This window comes from Toxotes jaculatrix, chromosome 8 (assembly GCF_017976425.1).
Source record: "Toxotes jaculatrix isolate fToxJac2 chromosome 8, fToxJac2.pri, whole genome shotgun sequence".
NCBI classification, from domain to species: domain Eukaryota; kingdom Metazoa; phylum Chordata; class Actinopteri; family Toxotidae; genus Toxotes; species Toxotes jaculatrix.
In genome coordinates, this window is record NC_054401.1 from 12598436 (window position 1) to 12610233 (window position 11798).

Sequence of the window (11798 nt, forward strand, 5' to 3'; positions counted from 1 at the left end):
TCCCACCATGAGCCAGTATGGTCACACAAGTGTGTCCATTTCTGGTCAAAGCCTAGGATTTGTCAAATGTACTGATGCAGGAGAATTTGTATTTATCCAGTCACAGGTGTGACTGCCTTCCGCACAATGGTAGTGTTTAATAAATCGCACCAACTTGTGACAAGGCTGCCCTTGATCAAGTGGACACATTAAATAGTACTATGAGCAATATGATTAATATAATTGACATCATTAAATATTATGAACACTATTTTTACAGTTTAGCAGACAAACACATTCACAGAAGCGACAGTGCATACTGACAGCAGTGCATATACTATTCATAATGAACTGTAATAAAAACATGAGCACACTGATTTACACAGGCTGATGACAATCATTACTAATTTTAGTATGGGCACGGAACTGGATGTAAGCAATTTGGGACTACCGCTCAATCATATAATAACCATCATTAAGAAATTGATTGTGGTGTGCATAAAGTGACTCATCTTCCTTTGATGGAGGATTTGGCACCTGCAGCATTGCACAGGATGTGTGTTTTCAAGAGGGCGCACACACAAGCCAACGAGTGGCTCCCCTGTCGGTTTTGTTTTCATGTTTATACTTTGCTGAACTTCTACAGGCAAGTTTTTGCTACACCAGGGCGTTACACACTGTGAACTAATGTCGTCTTGGTGCTCATTTAGGTCCTGTCTGCCCTCAGGTTTTTGTCGCTGTCACATTTTAGTGATGATGGAGATGGCATCTGTGCTGTATAATGCCCACAGACAGTAATTATACAGCTCCTCTCACTTCCCAGTACATGTAGTTTTTCCCAAGACTGTTTTTTACTTGTGCCATCGGACCTATTGATATTTGACAAGTTTAATGTTTGCAGAGGTATTTGGTGCGCACGCAGGTCATATCTGATGCACATTTGGTTTTGCTGAAATGGTTGCTAAATGACCAGATCAGATCCATAACTTCATTGTTTAACATGGCTCAGTGTGCCATCACAGCCAGGGACAAGTTGGGGGAAAAGCCATTGATAGAGGCCATATTGAATTACTCCTTTGACATGTCTTACTGCTTAAAATATATGAGAAAAATGAGAACCACACTAAAATGTCAGGTCAGAGAAATGGACTGCACCACCAGCTCTGGTAAGCTGATCGATAGACCAGCTCCAGTGCCTGCTGAGCAAGCAGGGGAACTTTCATATTTATGTTTTTGACCTATTGGAACAGCAGAAGTAGTATAGTGAACTTCTTTACTGCCTGTTAACAAAGATATAACAGTCTGAATCTGTTAGATGCTACTTCACCATTTAAATTATTTGGCTACAGCGGTTGAGGCACAGTATTTAGGCTGGACTTCATTTCTGCAGTAGCTTCAGCATGACACTTAACACCAAGCCAAAAACGGGGATCAGCTTCAGAAACATGCAGAATAACCACATTTTTATTTATTCATTTTTGACAAAGATCATTCCCATGACTGTCAACAAAACCAAGCTGACAGGAGCTGAACACCAGGCAAAGACATCTAGGAGAACTTTAGCAGAATTCTTTCACTGAGGTGCTGTTTGGACAGTGAGAAAGTGGGGAAAAAAAAGTTCCTTAAGGCGTTTTTGTAACTTCCTGAAACCAACTGTCACACTAGTCACATTCACTTTTTGCAGCAAATGGCAGTGTGCAGGTAGAAAAGAGGGCAGAGCTCCAAGTGCTCTCGAATTCTAGTCTCCGCAGTCCTCACATAACCTCTGTGTTGGGAGATGAGGAGAGTGCAGCTGAAATCTAAATCAACTCAACATAACAACAGCCAGGACAGATCTGCCTAGAGATGACACAGGGATTCTCCTGGCAACCCCACTCCATGTTTTTGACACACACCAGGAACTGACTACCAGTGGACTGTCCCTGTAAAATGAATATAACTTCTCTAGTCTGTTTATAGATTCCTTGAACCAAGGACTGCTTCAACTTTATAATTCACTTTGCTAGAACTTGTTCAGAATATATTTACTATGATTCTGTGTTTCACATAGCAATGACAGCCTCCTCTTTCTGTATGGATATGTAGAGCAATAAAGACTGGTCTAACAGGGTGAACAATCCATTATGCTCACGGATCAATTAGTCTACCATATAACAATTGTTGGGTGATGATGGGGCTGATGACTGAGGTGTAAGGTGAAGGCTTGATATGCTGCAGGTTTTGATAAAATGCTGCCATTTTACATACATTTTGTGTGGTAGGTTTTAGCATTTTTTTAAAAACACATTTATATAACATCTTCTTCACATCTATTCCATTTTGCTTTTGTGTGTGACCTGTGTGTTACCTCCCTGCAAGACCCCTCCGGCACAACAAAGGTACTACTCAAGATGTTTTGTATGCAGCGCATAACCATATTCACAAATTGTGTTGTCTTAACATTGTTTTATTTCTAACAGCATATTTTCCTTCCTCCATTGAAGGAATACTTTGTCATGGAATTCCTTGGAATTCCTTGTCATCATGAATTTGCCCAGCCAAGACAGACTGGCGCATAACCCCCCTACAAAAACCAAACCTAAACTAAGGATTAAACTAAGATAAAACACTAATTACTGAGCTTCAGCATTGCTTGTAGACAGATTTTGTTTCCTTTGGACAGAGCCAGGCTGCTGTTACCCCCGTTTTCCAGTCTCTGTGGTAAGATAAACTAACCAGTTGCTAGCTAAACTAACCAGCTGCTTACAGCACAGTATTGATCCATTGATCTAACTCTCAGCAAGGAAGCAAAAAAGTCTATTTCCCAAAATGTCAAACTATTCCTTCAAAGGTTTTCCCCTCCTTGTGCTGTATTATAGGGCCAAGCACCGGTGGTGCTTAGGCAGCTATTTCCCTCCGAAACTCCTTTCCTGTCTCTTTTTCCTTCAACATCATCACAATTTCTTCATGTGTGTGCGGCTATCTTTAATCGCTGCTTGCAGCTATATTTCTTGTTGTATTTTTGCCTTCTTGGGAAACCTTTGCCCTTCACCGCCTTCACGGTGGCACTTTGTCACTGCTTGTGAGATTTGTCACTCTCTTAACAGGGACAAACCACATGAAAACTGATCATGCCATGGCTGCCCACACAGTGACACAGTTTTATGGTTCATTTAGCTGAGAAAAAATGCTGATCGCTGCCTCAAGGAGGTTGTATATTAGTTTATTTCTCTCCTAGTTTAAATGCTGCCTGAGAAAATGTGATGAGTTACCAGTTGTTATTGGACTGTAGAGGTCAAACAGCAAAGTGCCATCAGATAGCTAATCAACTCATTCAGATATCATTACACTGGGCTAAATCCCTGTTAATCCCACTGAAGATTCAATCAGTGTTCCCTCACAGGTCAGCTTGTTCCTGTGTGTGTGTATGTGCGCCCACATGTAGGCATAAGGGACAGCGAGAAAGGTAATTCTTCATGTTGATAGACAATGATTGTCCTTCGATGGGCCACATTCACCGTCTCCTCTCCGTCCTTCTCTTCGGTTTCCTGTCCTGTCTGCTCCTATCTCCCCTCCTCTCCTTTCCTGTCCTCTTCCTCCTCACCTGGCTCTTCCTCTCTCTTTGTTGGATAGAGGATTCACACTCTGCTTTGGTCTTTGATGGATAAGTCGTCTGTCAGTATATCTCTCCCTGTCTATCTATCTCTCGCCTTGTATGCTTGTATCGTCCCCTGTCCTCTCTCTTTGCCCAGCTCCCACATACATGCTCTGTCTCTGTAGAGAACAGGAGTGGAAGTACTGGTGTCCAGGCCTGTTTGTGTGTGTAAAAATCATATGCTGTGATAGTTGTGTATTGAAAGTAACAAACCATGCTATTCAAATACTGTAACAGTTTCATTAACTAGATTAAAATGGGACAAATTTATCAGATGCATCTTTCAGAAAAGCTCAGAAAAGTAATCTACTATATTTACTTTTCTAACTGTAGCAAGGCTCCATTAAACTGCCAGGATTATGAATAGAAATGCCATGTCTATCTATGTATCTATCTATTTATCTATCTATCTATCTATCTATCTATCTATCTATCTATCTATCTATCTATCTATCTATCTATCTATCTATCTATCTATCTATCTATCTATCCATCTTCTAGTTTTACTTGCCCCACCATCTCTCTCTGTTGCTCAGATTAGCTCCATCCATCGCAGTCCTACATTCAGGTGAATAAAGTGTCACTGGACAGAGAGAGAGGTAATAGGAGGGATGTGACCCTGCAACCCTCTCCACGTCAGATGGAACCAATCTCACCAGTACGAGACAGACCATCTATTCATACCTACCCACCCTGGTGTGTTTGTGTGTGTGTGTAATGATTGTGCCCATCCATTCACACTGCTGCTGGTGATGCAACTCAATGCCTCACTGTGCTTAAAAGCTATTACATGTCAGGACTGGATTTGTGTGCTTTCAGGTGTGTGTGTATGTTTGTGTGTATCTTTGGACCTGTGTCTCAGTCTTGATGTTTTATCACCAGCTCAGCTCCAAAAGCCAATTTACTGTCTGATGGCTGTTGTGTGAATTTCAATCGGCGACTGGAGAAGTAATCTTGGATGACTTTGAATGAACTTGTAAATGTTCTGTGTCCCCTGGGAGTGTACAGTGTTGATTTTGAGACCATAACATTTTATATAAATCTATATATTAATACATGAGCTGGAATGTCACAACTGCCATTTTTTATTTATTTATTGCAAAAATAAAAGTAGTTTTGCAAAATGAAAAGAAAAAGCAACACGTCACTGTAAACCCCTCCACCCTGTAGCTGTAGAAAAAGTTTATATTGATACTGCAGAAGCTTTATGAGCTACAGTGTCTCTAACAACAACTCCCCCCTCTCACAAAGACACACACACATTTTCTCCATGTTTCCTAGCTGTATTCATACACTGGATACACCTCAGAGAGAGGAAAGAGGTAATTGCATTGACTCTAGAAGTAAAACAACAGTTATAGGCTTAGAGTGCTTGAGTGTGTGTGTATGTGTGTGTGTTTGTGCAGTGTGTGTTTAAACCTTTCATCCATCCATATCACTGTGCATGAGAGCCCTGGTCCATTCCCATTCTGCTTTATGCTCTGCTTGCCCTTGGAGAACAATGCAGCACCCACTGACTCCAACAGATATAAGCTGGTGTCTCATTCACTATCATTTACCTTTTAGGCTTGTGTGTGCTCTGTACCTATGCTTAGTGTTTGTGTATGAATATGTGTGTGCACATGTGTAATAGAAAGAGAGAGACAAAGTACATATATGACCAGAAAGAACGACCCCGAGCACACACAGACACACTCACACTCTGATGCACAGTTAGTGTTTTGGGGGAGAGTGTGATGGTAAATGAAGTGTGAAATGAAGAGTCAGAGAACGTTCCTTCCCCAGGGAACCACTACAGCGGACTGACACAGACCAGGCCAAGATAGATCAGGACGGCCAAAATCAAACCTTCAATCTCACTGAATCAGCATGCCCCCTGGTGGTGAAGAGTATGATGTTTTTCAGACCTAACCCTTAGTGAATGTGACTATTTTCTTTTTTTCTTTCTTTGTCACATACAGGTGGTACTTGCATCCCATCAATAAAGGGTCTCAGAAAAACTTCCAAGAGTCTAAAGGACCCTGAAGGAAGCTGAAGCTTCTGTCACAGCAACAAACCAAGAACTGGAGGAATGAATGACAGCTCCCAACAAATCAGGAAAACCAGGCAAATTCAAAGCCTGGATATATCAGCATGGCATTCTACCTAAGATCTTGTGGCTACTGCTGGTGTATTAATTCCCACTGTCCACTGTCGAGGGGTGTGAGAGTGGGATAACCTGGTTGGGACTGCCATGAAGCCTGAGCATCTCCATTGCCCTCTATGTTAACAGAATCAATTGAAAAACAAAGTGACAGCCAGGGTCAAGGAGCCCATCCTCTTGTGATAAAGCACTATGGGAGGGTAGCTAACCTTGGCAGCATGACCAAGTGCTAAAGGTAATCGCTAAATCTATCTGCTGCCCCCACTGACCCGATTAAGCAACTCAGACCCCCAAGATGCGGAATCACATTTGTGAGTGCAGAAGAACATCCAAATTCCCAATCGAAAGCCCAAGTAGGCCTCCTTAGAACAGCACATGAATGGCAGATGAGGATGGACCTGGGAAAGCAGCTAAGATTCCCCCAAGACATTGTGGAGACCGTCCTTATACCAGACGTCATGCTGGTCTCTGAGACGTCTCAGCAGGTGGTCATGCTGGAGCTTACGGTCCCCTGGGAGGAACAGATGGAGGAGGGCAGTGAGAGGAAAAAGGGGAAATATGCAGAACTGGTGGAAGAGTGCTGCAGACCTGCGTGGTGTGCACAATGCATGCCCATTGAAGTGGGGGGCAGGGGCTCACTGGGCAAAGCCTACAGACTCCTGGGCATCACTGGTGCATGTAAAAGAGAAGCCATCGGCAGAGCCTCAGAGGCAGCAGGGAAAGCTTCAAGGTGGTTGTGGATCAGGAGGGACAAGTTGTGGACTAATGTCTCTTGGACACAGGTTGGGAACTAATCAGAATCAGATCGCCTGGGTGAGGGTGTCTGAAGCTGAAATACCCAAAACACTCAATGAGCCCAGGTGCTATCACAGATGATATGTTCAAATGCATAACAAGATTTATGTCACTATTTGTTTTGACTTATATCTATAGCTGCACTGATCTTGTACATGCTTGTTGCATTGTTGTTGTAATTTTTCTGCTGCTATTTCTCTGGCTGTGGCACAGGAAGATGGTGTCCCCATTCTTAATGCTGCCTACAAAGCTCTGATTGGCTCAGTTCCCTTTCCAACTGGGCAAACAGCCAATGAAAAAAATCATGATTTGGGTAGCAATTCAGAGATCTGCAACCCGGCTTCAAAGATAAGGTGAAGAGTTAACAAATAATTTGGCATATATTCTTTTACTCTACAAGATATTGTAGCAGTAGTGCACATTATAGCATGGTAACAGACATAGACGCTGATAATTAGTTTTTACCAAACAGCAACAACCATGGCTTCAGAGGGTAAGGTGTTTAAGTCAGAGGACTTCAAGGATGTTTTGAGACAGAAATTACTTCAGAAGATTTTGTTATCTTAAGAGTCTTGAATACAGCAGGCCTTCTCAGGTCATCCCCATGTTTTTCTATCATCAGCTGTGTTTACGATACCACTTTGCTGGGCACGCTAATTAGCTACCTTCAGCACCAACTGTTTTCTGTGATGTGTATCTTTGAGGAGTAGCATGCACCAATACAGACCTCAGCCATATGACTGACATACTCCAACATTAGAATTAAGTCGTATTCCCCTTTAACGACCATTGTTAACATTATTATCCCAGACTTGACTGCTGTAGCAGGTCACCTAATTCTACTGGAGGCAGCTTCAGCCTTTCTCTCCTTCACCAGAGTCCATTACAATCGCGTCTTATCTCCTCTAATATGCTCTGCTGTTAATGAACAATCAGTCCCGTTAATGTCCTGCTAATTAATGGCCCATCAGCCTCTTCAGAGTGGTAATTAAGTGCCAGTTGAGGCGTCTAATTGGCATGGTTCTGATTGGATCGAGTCACGCTTGACCCTCTGGGACACAGGAAGTGAATTATAGTGTTGTCATCATTGTGGAGAGGACTTTTACAAAGACTGCTGACTTGCTTGTTTAAGAAATAGAATCATCTTGTTAACCTGCACAGAAGTGAAGTGAATGACAGTTTCACTTGAGTGACTCTATCAGAGGACAAACTGTCAAGTCTGAATTAAACAACAATCAATGGTAGAAGTCTGTTTTCTAAAAAATCCTAAGCAGTTGATTGAGAGCTGTCACAATGGTGTTTTGCAGTACATAAAATCTACTTTAAGGGTAATGCATTGCCACTCAGTGCCTCATAAAGAAGCATTAGGAGACAAAATAGTGATATCTGACACATTTAATATTGTGTTGTTAAATTTGCATTGATTGATTTTTGGAGACTTCAGGGCAGCACAACAAGCTATAAAACAGACCATTAATGTATTACCACCTCATAAAGTTCTTGTGGTGAACAATCTCTCTCGTTTTATCTCTGCTTTTGCTCTCCACCAGCTCCTGACAGAAATTATTGATACTTTAATCACTAAATTCTGCACTGGGTTCAGAAAATCAAAACAATGAGCTTGACACTAAAACACTCTGTAGAGCTGATGGGAACTGTAGAATTGGGTAATAATTATCTGTAGGTTTGTCTCCATGGGTTAATCCTTTCACATTACATGTAGTAATTTTCTCTATTGTTAACATATAAATATTGATTTATAATCAATAAATATAAATATAATTTATCAATATTTTATAATACTTTCGGAAAAGTAAAAATGAAAAAAGATTAAATGTTAGAAGGCACAATTTAAAATCCCTTAATGAAGGAGAGGTGAGAGCAGCTTGTGGATATCATGGCTTCAGTACAAACAAGGCTATCAAACAAGCTTTACACATGGCTGATGGTGAGCTCCTTCGCTAATTAGTTACAGTTAGCTGAGAAAAAAAATAAACACTATAGAAAATATTCTAAGGCAAAAATGAATTCAAAAACAGCTTGAATTGTGAGAAAGATTCACATATGGCTGGATGCTGGCTGTGAGCTGCTCGGTTAATTAGTTTGACTGGTAAAAAGAACAGAAATAGCCAAAGGTTTAGGGCAAAGTTTAAGGCAAAGAGCAGATTCGATATAACACAATCTAACAGTGTGAGGTGGCAGTTTTCACTCACATATGGCTGACTGGTTGCTTCAAGCTGTTGGATAATGAGTGAGAGAAAGGTAAAGAGAGAAGGGGAGGAAAGGGGGAGGATGGGGTAGAGAGGGAAAGAAAGGAGGTGGGAGAGAAAGAAAAAAGAGAAAGGAGAGAGGGGGAGACTTGGGTGAGGCAGTTTTTATAATGAGGGGACGGAGGAGACAAACACCTGAGTAGAGAACGAGAGAGAGGGAGAGAAGGTTGGAGGCAAATAAAGACTCCATTTGGCAGCTACTGTACACACACACACACACACACTGATGCACAGAGTATACTGGTTGCTTGGAGCAGCTTGGGATAATAAGAAACACAATAAGGTGGTTTTTATAATGAGAAACAACAGCTGAACCACCGATGGCAGAGAGTGTAGAGCGTTGCAGGCGATGGACAGCTCCTCTTACTGTTCTAAACAAGGTTCTGCACGCAACCAGAAAATTGTTATACGATACGTATACTTACCTAAAAAAAACAAAGTACAGAGATGGAGATGTTTAATGTGTTCCCCACTAAAAGCCTGACCCTAAGTATGATTTGTATTATACCTGAGAATATATTGATGCGTCATTTTAACTACCAACAGTGCCAGGTGGAAAAGCTAACAAGACCAATGAATACTGAGTGACAATGGAAATCAGTTACATCTATGTCATTCGAACACTTGCCTGGTATTCCCAGTAAAGAACAAGTCCTATTTAGAGTCACACGACCAGTTGTGATCAAGGACACTTGGGTCATGTCCTCTGTATTTTTGCCTAGAATTTGGGGATTCAGCAACCTGTGTAGAGTTTATATTGTACAGTGAACTAACAAACAAACAAACAAACAAAAACTGCACTAATAAAAGTAGACATTTCTTAGCTACTTTAATGTCAACACTCATTACTGAGCGTATTACCTGTCTGATAAAACATACTCATGATGAGTGTATAGTTTTATTTATTGTGGTAAAGCTTACTGTTATACATCTGTGTTTCTTTTTCTAACTAAATTAATTAATTGATAATACATTTTAGCCTCTTTACTGAATACTGACGTGTATGTGTATGTGTGTGTGTGTGTGTATGTGTGTGGGTGATCAGAGAGCTCTACAGCCTTCTTCTGTTTTTCTCCTGGATAAGCACTTTGTTGTCCTTGGGAGACTGCTGGTGCTTGGCTTCCCGTGCACAGTCGCCAGGCGCTGTTCCACTGAGCCGTGCACGTGAGGTGACCTTCCTTTGCCTCTGGCTCAGTCACGCTTCTGTGCACCACACACACAGACACACACAAAAACATACACACATACCTTTGCGGCCTCAGGATAACACACTCTGTCCCCTGCGATGTTTCAAACTGACAGACATCCTGTGTTGTTCATTTTAATGGAGCAATAGAAACACAAAAGACCGCATTTACACACACACACACACACACACACACACACACACACACACACACACACACACACACACACACACACACACACACACACACACACACACACACACACACACACACACACACCAAGTAACATATTGCATTCAGTTCCAGGGGCTTTAGCTAGTGCTGGTCACACAGGTGTACAAATAAAGACAACCACCTTTCACTGGCTAATCCACACACTCATACAGATTTTACATGAACTGTACACACACACACACACACACACACACACACACACACACACACGCACACACACACACATTACTCTATTACAATGGTACATACTGTATGCAGTCTGTGTATAGTAATATACACCATAGACACAGTGGCAGCAAACAGTATTGAGCACATTAGCAAAGTAACACTGAGTAGTGTCAGGTGATAACAGCAGTACTGTACTCCTGAATGAATATGATTGGACATTGCTTTAATGAAACAGCTGCTGCCACTCAGCTAATACAACGTTGACTTCAGTCAGTCAGCTCTGCCTGAGCTAACACTAGGCTTCAGTGACACTGTTCTGAAAGTAAAATGCTCAAATTTCATCTTGTGTTAATGGTCAGCAATCAGAGACACGAAAGACCTGCAGGTACAGGGACTTGAAATTTGCCTATGTACACTTGTCTTTGCCCCCAAGGACTGGCTTTGACATGACTAGACACTTCACTTGTCTTGACAGACTTGAGACTTGAACTTGCCCCCCCAAAAGACTCAAAAACAGTTTAGGTATAGGTAGTAAATAGTACAGCGCTGTAATTACACTTTGCTGTGTAGTTAGTTTTTGTCAGCATGTTCAAAGACGTCCTTGCTCACCTCAGATGTCCTCATCACAAAAAATCATGTTGATTTCCCTAAAGAGCATGTCATCAAGAGAAAACATGTTCAGATTCATTTGTTGATACCAACGCAACTCTGTCCCCCTAGAAATTATGTTTATATTCTGCTAATTAGAAACAAAGCAAAGTCATTTGGGGATATTTTAATGGATGTATCTTTTAAGGTTTGTAATAAATGATTCATTGACCATTCTGTGACAATATACAGTATTTTATTTGTTTTTCTACAATAGTCAGGTTTCCCTCCAAATGTAGCGTAAATCTTAACCAAATTTTAACAAAATCAGCAAAAGAAAATGCGAAATAATGCATATTTCCTACTGTTCTGTGAAAATCAGGGTTTAGTAAAGATATGATGTAATTAAGAAAGACAAAGATTGTCATTTTGGGTAAACACTGAAAGAGTCAACACTGACTTGAAATATCAGATCAGTTTTAGTTGCCTAAAACCTAACTGCACCAGTTTGTCACCAGTGAACAAAGTTAAACCCTCTGCTGAACCCTAGTTCAGAATGTAATCTTAATTTCTAGGAGAGATGGTTAAACAGTGCTACAGATCATATGGGTGCAGCTCTGTTACAACATTTTAATGACAGCAGTGATAAAAGTGTTGCAAGGTGTGAGGTTGTTCTTTTAGTCCAGATGTTGACCTCGCTGTAGAGCCTCAGAGCTGCTGTGAACACGGGCAGAAAATCACCCCGGGTGTTACCACGGCTATCAGGTCTGTACTGACAGATGCTCATTAGAACAAACAAG